Source organism: Alligator mississippiensis, chromosome 2 (assembly GCF_030867095.1).
Source record: "Alligator mississippiensis isolate rAllMis1 chromosome 2, rAllMis1, whole genome shotgun sequence".
Classification (NCBI taxonomy): domain Eukaryota; kingdom Metazoa; phylum Chordata; order Crocodylia; family Alligatoridae; genus Alligator; species Alligator mississippiensis.
This window is the reverse complement of record NC_081825.1, coordinates 883,006-891,576: the sequence shown is the minus strand read 5'-3', so window position 1 is coordinate 891,576 and position 8,571 is coordinate 883,006. Positions and strand designations below refer to the sequence as shown.

Sequence of the window (8,571 nt, the reverse complement as noted above, 5' to 3'; positions counted from 1 at the left end):
GCTTCCTGCCCAGCACTGCCATGTGCCCACGAAGAACCAGGATCGGACACCAGCGTCCGCCCTTGCATTGCCCTGGGGTCACCTTGACCCGGAGATGAGGCCCCGGGCCCGGAGCAACCGCCCCGGCTCACTGGGGTCCGTCTGACAGCCTCAGCTGGGGAGGGGGCTCCATGTCCCCGGGGGACGGCAGTGGCGGGGGCTGGCAGGTACCAGGTCATCTGGCTACTGGCACCGTACAGGAGCCTCTGCAGGGCCTGATAGATGGGAGATCAGGACATGCTCCATCCCTGGCAGAGCAGGGGGGTCGTGCGAGAGATGCCAGAGACGGGGAGGGGATGGGGGCAATTCTCTGCAGTGTCCATGACCCCCCTGGTAGCAGCAGGATGTTGACGGCTGCAGCCCCCTGCTTTCCCGGGGTGGGGGCGATGCCTGGGGCTGTGTCACAGTTGACGGTAGTTTCACGAAGAGTTTAGATGACGGGTTTGGTTTGTCTGGGCTGGTTTGGACGGAGCTGATCCTGCCCCAGGCGGGAGGCTGGACGGGACGTGAGCTCTGGGCTGGGGCAGGGGTGACCGCTGGGGTACGAGAGAAACCCGCTTCCTGCCCCGCTTCTCCAGCCCCACGGCTCCAGGGTTTTTCCCTGAGGGGGGATGTGATGATCCCCTGCAGGGCGATGGCAGAGGCTGGAGACGGGCTTTGCTCTGGGCCGCAGGGGGCAGGACAAGGAACAACGGCCTCCAGCCTCCAGCTGCAGTGGGGGAAACTGAGGCTGGGGAGAGGAGGCAGCTGTGGGCTATGCACAGGGCCCAGCGGGTCCGGGACCCCGGAGACGTGGTGCAATCGCACCCTGGCGGCTCCCCGGACCCGGCTGCACGGCCCTGGGCCACCAGGTGCACTGGGGGGGCCCTGTGCGGAGCCAGGCCTGGAGAGGCCTCCGCTGCCCCCCAGCTGCTGCAGCCCGTGGTGCCGGGGCCTGGTGCATCGGGCAGGGCCCCCCATATACGGGTAGGCCATTATGATGTGCGAGGGGGTGGGGCCCAGGCAGCCCCGCCCTTCACACCTGCCATGGCAGTGCCGGCAGCATCATGGTGCGCTACATCCACTACCTGCGCCGCTACCGGCGCCAGCGGGCACAGCGTGGAGCACGGTGTGGCCGGATGGGGCGGCGCCGGCGGGGGCAGAGGCGGCGGCGCCCACAGGCAGGTGAGTGCCAGCTTGGGTGCAGCCTGGTGCATCATGGGGCGGGGGGGAAGGGGCTGTGTGTGCCGGGTCAGGGGGTATGTCCTGGTGTGCATGTGCCAGGGCAGGGGGTGTCCTGCGGGGGGGGTGGCCCATGGGATATGTCGTGGGCACACGGGACACCCGGTTGCCCTGCACTCACCGCCCCGCTCTCCCCCAGCCCGGCGCTGCTCCCACTACCGGCGCAGCGTGATCTTCTGAACCCACCACCGAGACCCCAGCGCTGACACCGCACCCTCGAGACCCTCCAGCGAAGACCCCCCAGCTGAGACCTGCCCGGGAGCTGCCCTGGCAATAAACCAGCTCCGCACAGTCGGCTGCGACCGTCCTTGCCCCGCCAGGGCTGCATCTCTGCAGGGTCCAAGGGGAAAACAGGGCCCAGCTGGTGCCTGGTCCCACCTATCTCCGTGTGGGGACGGGGCCCAGCTGGGCCGAGGTGGGGGCAGCCTGGGCTCACAGATCGGGAGAGCAGCTCCCGTGCTGGCTGGGGCAAGCCTGGACATTGGGGTACGAAGGGAACCCACTTCTGGGTGCTCTACCCCCATGTGCCCCCCCAGCCTGGGGCAGCAGCCTCTCCCTCCCGGTGCCGTGGGACACGGTCCCTGGGGGTTGCGCCCATTGCACACACCGCCCCCAGGCAGTGAGGGGTGATGGGTCGCGGGGGGCGCAGTAACCCCGTGGTGATGGAGGAGGCAGGGCACCGGACATGGCACGGAGCGAGCCAGTGGGAGACGGGGCTGCAGCGCTGAGTTTAATGCGGGGTGGCCTGACTGGGCGCCAGGCGGGGGGTCTGGGCCGTGGCGGCTCCTCCATCCTGGTCCGAGGGTCGTGGTGCCCATGGGGGGCACGGAGGCCAGGCAGCTTCATCTCCGTCGGTGGTAGTAGTACACCGTGTTTGCCATGACGGCTGCAGGGAGCAGGACAGCACAAGGGTCAGAGCTGCCGTGTGCTGGGTTGGACCCTCTGTCTGTCCTGCCCGGTCACATGTGGGGCCTGCACCCTGCTCCCGCCCCGAGCCCCCTGGCCCTGCCCCGGCACCCCTCACCCCAGCGGCTGCCCCGATGGCCCCGCGCGTGTCTCCTCCTCGCCCGCCTCCTGCGGGGGCCCCGGCTCCTCCTGCGGCGCGTCCGGCTGGCCCGCGGCTGGCAGCGTCTCGCCATCGTGCCCAGCGCCTGCCCCGCGGTGCCGCCTCGGGCTGCTCTTGCCCTGTGTGGGATGGGTGCAGGCAGGGGCCGGGGACCCCCACCTGGGTCACAGCCGCGTGGCCATGTAAGGGTGGCGTCTCCTGGCAACCCCGGGACATCCTCTATGACCCAAGAGTGCATCATGCAGCCCTGGGGTCCTGTGGGGGCTGCAGTAGGGGGTTTGTGCATGCTGAGCATGGGGTCCATGCTGATGCGCTCACATCGCTCTCATGCCGAGGGCACGCACGTGTCCTGTTCTGCAGTCAGAGTCCACGCCCTGCCCTGTCCCCCACAGCCAGGCCGTGCTGGTGCATTGCCCACGGGTGCTGCCCAGAGACCTGTCCCGGTTGAGGACCACTGATCTGTGGTAGAGTTAGCAGTGGTCCCGAGCAGCCCCCGACGGACCAGGGGCCTGGGGCAGCTGCCAAACCAGGAGAGACTGAAAAGGCCAGGACCGTTCAGCGGGGGAAGGAGAAGACCGAGGGGGGATAGGACAGATGTCTACACAGTCCTGGCGGGTGTGGACCAGGGAACAGGGGCCTGTTGTTCCCCAGGTCCCAGGACACCAGAACCGGGGGCACCGCTGAAATGAGCAGGAGACAGGTTTTAAACCAACAAGAGACGGGACTTTTCTATGCAAGGCGCAGCGACTGCATTGGCCCAGGCGGGGTGGGGGCAGAGAGCAGAGCCAGGGGCAGCAAGGGGCACATGGCTGCAGGATGCATCTGCTCGCGGCTGTGGAGCAGAACGGGCGGAGACGTTTCCTCTGGCATGTCTCCCCCCATTATGTGGGATGCCGGGGGGGTCACTTGAGAGACCCAGTTCAGTGCTCTCCCGCTATAGCATCCACCCCGGCCACTGCTGGAGACCCTGCTCGGACCCAATCCAGATACGGTTGCCACCCGTGGGCACTGCTACAGGGGCTGGTACCCATCTCCGGTGCATGCTCCAGACCAGGGCTTTGCTTTTGCTGGGGGGGCTGCTTTCCAGGTGCAGCTCCAGGGGCTGGTGTTGGACTAGGAGGCCCCGGATGGTCTGGGCCCTAGAGCCAAGGGGTGTCTGGCACAGCTGGATCCGACCTGCCCTGGCCTTGGGGGGCCAGGGAGAAACTTTGCCCTCCCTTGGCAGCCCTGGCACAGACTCAGTAGCTGCGGAGAAGGCACAGACAGTGCTGCGCCCTGCCCATCCGTCTGTCTGTCCACGGCGGGCTTGTCCGTGCAGCGAGGGCCCGTGTCCGCCGGGCTGTGACAGGATGGGGTATTCGTGGGGTACGTTGGCAGGAGCCGAACCCAGGGGTTCCAGCGCCTGCCCGGCCGGCCGGCCATCGCCCGGCATCCCCAGCCCTGAGCGCAGGGAGGGGGAAGATGGAGCTTGGCTGAGACTGAGCCAGCCCAGGGCCCAATCCTGCTTCTGGCCTCAGCACCACTGGTCCAGTGTAAAGGACATGCTGCCCTCACCTGCCCCGCAGATAATGAGGAGATATCTATGGGCAGCCCCTTCCATGCCCTCGTCCCCGATCCCTGACCCCCTGGCTCCCGGATCCCAGCCCACTTGGAGAAGCGGCGATGCAGGGGACAGGCTCCAGGCACAACACCCAGCACCACCCAGCATGGGAGGGACCCGACGAGCAGGACCCCCTCCTGCAGCCAAGGAAGCCACAGAGCCGCCACGTCGCTGCCACGGGTCATGTTGGGTCACAGGAGTGGGCAGAGGCCCGCGAACAGCAGGGTCTCGAGGCAGCGGGGGCCGGCGCGGAGCAGGGTGGAGGCCAGCAGGCAGGCGGAGGCGGCCAGCAAGGCTGGCAGCAGGCGGGTGAAGGTGGACAGAGCCTCGGCCAGCTCAGATGCCAGGGGGCCGAAGAGCAGGGCCGCGGCAGGCGGCTGCAGCGGGGCATCCCAGAGCCACGTGCAGGACAGGCCCTGACACAGCGCCAGGAAGAGCGTGGCCAGCACCAGCCAGGGGAGAGCGGTGCCGGGGTCCGGCGTCCGGAGCTGGGCACGGGCCGCGGGCATGGCCAGGCGCTCACCCTGCAGGAGATAGAGATGGTGTGGGATGGGGACGGACCCTGTGCCCCTCTCCCCCGACCTGTGCCCTCCAACCTGGGCAGGGCCTCCGGGGCAGCCCAGGAGGGTGTGGGGAGAAAGAGGGAGCAGGGTGGGGGAACGGGTCACACGGGGGTGTGAGGACACATGCAGGATGGGGACACATCTACCTGGATGGTGCTGGTGGGAGCTGCCAGGCTCTGGACCCCCCCAGCCACCCCTTCTCCAGCAACAGTCCCCCCAGGGAAGCCTCAGACCTGAGCCCCCCTAAGCTCTGACCCATTGTGATGGAGGCGGTGGTACCAGGCCCATCCCAGTGTCAGAGCTGCCCAGGGGGAGGACACTGCAGTAGGGGTCTGCAGCCCCCACCCATGCCTCTATGCTGTGCTGGGTCATGGGCTCGGTCCCCCATTAAGCAGGGACCCAGCACCCCACAACACCCATCCAGGCTGCAGGACTTTGCCCCCTTCTTGCCAGGGGCCACCATCTGCCATTACTTTGAGGGGGGCTGGAGCCAGACTGCCCTCAGTCAACATGGCCACCACACCGCTGAGCCAAGGGGGAGGTGATGCCAGCTCTCCCCCCTGCCTGTGCTGTGCAGCAGGGCATTTGCACGGGCCCTCACATGTGCATGCATGACAGCATTTGTGTGTGCATTGACATGGGCAAGTGTTATGGTTGTTGCATGTGCCCTCACGTGTGCATGCATGACAACGTTTGCATGTGCATTCACTTGTGCATGCATGGTGGTATTTCCACATGCATTCACCTGTGCTGTCACAAGGTACGTCTGGGCTCCAGGGGCAGCAGTCCCAAATTTGCCCACGATGTCCGGGGTGAGTGGAGGGGTCCCTGGGGCCTTGCCAGGGCCTGGGTAGCAGACCCAGCTAAATGGAGATGGGGTCTGGGCTCTGGGGAAGGCAGGAGCTGGGGGGAGTTGGAGACACACCAGGAGCCGGAGGGGAGGCTGCGACCCCCCCGTACCTCCAGGCCACTGACGCCACGTGGGAGGAAGCCAAGCGCCAGGCCATGCTCGTAGCAGTCTCTGTTGTTGCCCCGGCTGCTCAGCCCCGGGGGGCCACCAGGAAACAGAGCAGGGGCAGGACGAGGAGGACGGAGCCCCCCAGGCGCGCCAGGGCATAGGCACCCGCCAGGGGCAGCAGCACGTCGGGGACCACACCTAGCAGCCGTGGTGCCCGGCCCTGGGGCCACTCTCCTGCCCCGCGCTCCAGCTGCCGCCGCGTTGCCGGGCATCCCCTGCAGGGAACAAGGGCATGCGGGAGCACGCGGGCACACACGGGTGCGGCTCGGGGGCCCCGGGAGCTTCTATAGGCCACACACGGGGGTGCAAACCCAGGAGTCCTGCCGCCAGCTGCACCCAGGAGGTGCTCCCCTCTCTCCCTCCCTCCCTCCCACCGCCCAGGACAGTGTGTTGCCAGCCAGTCAGGTGGGAACTTGCCCCGAGTGTGGCTCAGGGAGAGGGGCGGGGGGCATGCACCTGCCCCGCCGTGATGGGCATCTGCTGGGCACTGAGGCAGCAGGCCAATAGCCAATGGCTGATATGCACGAGCCAGGGAGCTGGCGCCAGAGCCATGGCTGCAGGGCCCCAGCCGCCTGCCCTGTGCCCGCCCCTACCTGCCAGCCAGGTGGGAGCAGGCGAAGGCAAGGGGCAGCAGGAGGAAGAGGCAGGAGAGGCGGGCAGCCGCGTGGGCCAGGCCCAGCAGTGCAGCCAGCAGCATCAGCGCGTCCAGCACCTGCCCTGCGCCTGGGGGCAGCTGCCCGTTGGGGGGGCTCTCACCAGCGCCCCGGCCCCAAGCTCCCTCCCCAGCTGGCATCCCCAGGTCCTGGCATGGGCACAGATGACGTTGGGTCAGGCCCCTGGTCCTTGACCCCTGACACCGACCCCGCTCTGAGCTGACCCAGCCCCCCCAAGACAGCAGCCCATCCCCCACACCCAGGCCACCAGGGTCTGCTGGGAGTCCCGGGCTGCCTCTGATGTCACAACAGGCCCCGCCCACTCATTCACATGGAGGTGGAAGCCACGTAGCCTTCTGGCTGGACCCCCACAGGCCAGGCACCAGGACACCTGGGTCCTCTGCCCCGCTCCACCCACCCGTGCCAGGAGCCCTGCCAGGCAGCACGGGGAGCCGAGGCTGTGACAGTGCCCCCTGCCCGCATGCACAGGGCGGGGGGCAAAGCTTGCAGCCTGACCAGGGCAGCTGCTGCTGGGGGCATTGGGCTGGGAACTGCCCCCAGGGAAGGCCCAGCAAGGGCTGGAAGAGTCTGTCCCCCTGGGGAAGCAAAGCAACCTGCACCGGTGCAGCTCCTCAGGCCCCACATGTGCCTCCCACATTCCCCCAGCTCCAGGGCAGGGGAACCCTCCCTCAGGGTGGGCTCATCCCCTGGTGCCAGGGGGACAGCTGGTGGGGGGCACCCGCGGCTGGACTCATAGGGGGCTGCGACAGGGCTGGGGGTTGGGAGTGAGGGGCACCACCAGCGCTGAAGCGGGGCAGGGGGCTGCAGATCAGGAGTGAGGGGCACCACCAGCACTGAAGCGGGGCAGGGGGCTGCAGATCAGGAGTGAGGGGCACCACCAGCACTGAAGCGGGGCAGGGGCCTGCAGATCAGGAGTGAGGGGCACCACCAGCACTGAAGCGGGGCAGGGGGCTGCAGATCAGGAGTGAGGGGCACAGCAGGGCTGGGGGGCAGGGGGCCATAGGTCGGGAGTGAGGGGTGAGCCAGCCGGTCATGTGTCAGAGGCCCCATACTGCTCAAAGCTGAAGGCGAGTCTCCTCCTGCTCAAGCACCAGGGCTGGGGGCTACAGAGGGAGGGGGGGCTGATCCTGCTGGCGCTGGGAGCTCTCTCCATGCCCCATTGCCAGCCCTGCTGCTCCTTTAAGATCCAGCTGCAGAGCTCCTGCAGGCGGGCTGGGCCGCCCCGGGCTCCGGCTGTGGCTGGCGCTTGACTCTGCTCCAGGCCCCGGGAAGAGCCAGGACCTGCTGACTCAGGGGAACAAGCAGCTGCACCGCACCCGCCCCAGGGCCCCCTCTGCCCCGGCCTGCCCCAGCTCCAGCACCGGGGGGTCCATCTGCCCCCTCCACCCCACCCCCCAGGCCACCCCTGAGCTGCTCAGGCCAGAGCCACCGGCCCATCCTGCAGTGGGACCTTCTGCCAGCTGTGTCATGGCCCCTGTACTGCAACGGGAGAGTCTCTGGTCCCGGCCCTGGCAGGGGGCTCAGGGCTGCTCAGAGTGGTGATGGGGGACCAGGCTGCAGCCAGATGCCCACATCCCCCAGCCCCGTGGCCCACCGGCTCCCTCGGCTCTTGGCAGCTGCGGGCCATGACTCAGAGCCGTGGTCGGCTGGGAACGTGGGGCCGGGGCTCCCGGCTGCCAGCGTGGGAGCTCGTGGGGGGAAGGGCCTACTGTCACGGCTCCCCCGGCTCTGTGTCCAGCCCAGCCCGTCCTCTGGGCCCCGGCTTTGGGCTCAGGCACAGGCCAGAGCCGGGCACTGCGCGGGCACAGCGAGCCTGGGCACTGGGGCTGGGGCTGGGTCCTGGCGCCAGCAGGGTTCAGCCGGAGCCACTAGCAGTGGGGTGGAGAATCTCCCTCCTTGCCAGCCCTACGGGGCACAGGACACACAGCCTGGCACTGGGCAGTGCCCCTTTCCCCATCTCCTCACCCAGCCTGCCCCCATCCGCCCCAGGGCCCAAGGCTGGGACCATGTGGCCGGCAGGTGCTGGGCTGCGCGGCGAGTGCTGGCTGCAGCCGCGGCCTCCAGGAGACCCTTGGCACGGGGGCACCGGGCACAGCCTGTGCCGGTCCTCTGGGCTGGGGCTGGGGTGCCGGCAGGCACCGGGGCTGGGGACCAAGCTGCTCTGGGTCCAGCGCCAGCGCGTGCGGTGCAGCCCCCCGGCTCCGGTCTCACAGCCAGTGCCGGTGCCCAGCCTCTGGCCTCCCGTGTCCTGGGAGCTGCGGCTTTTCCTGGGCCGCGGCGGGCGGCTCGTGGGCAGGGAAGCCTCGGGGCCAGGACTGGCCAGCTGCCCCGGCCGCCAGCCAGAGCCCAGCTGCAGCTCCAGCTGCGACCCAGGGCGCTCCCTCGCTGGT

General features: G+C 68.7%; 1 long non-coding RNA gene across 1 annotated transcript; it reads left to right on the top strand.

Moving 5' to 3' along the window:
- Nucleotides 1–1,013: 1,013 nt before the first annotated feature.
- On the top strand, nucleotides 1,014–1,554 carry LOC132248261 (uncharacterized). The gene is made up of 2 exons (XR_009459452.1): nucleotides 1,014–1,203; nucleotides 1,400–1,554. It is a non-coding gene; the product is annotated as an uncharacterized LOC132248261 (long non-coding RNA).
- The last annotated feature ends 7,017 nt before the right edge of the window (nucleotides 1,555–8,571 follow it).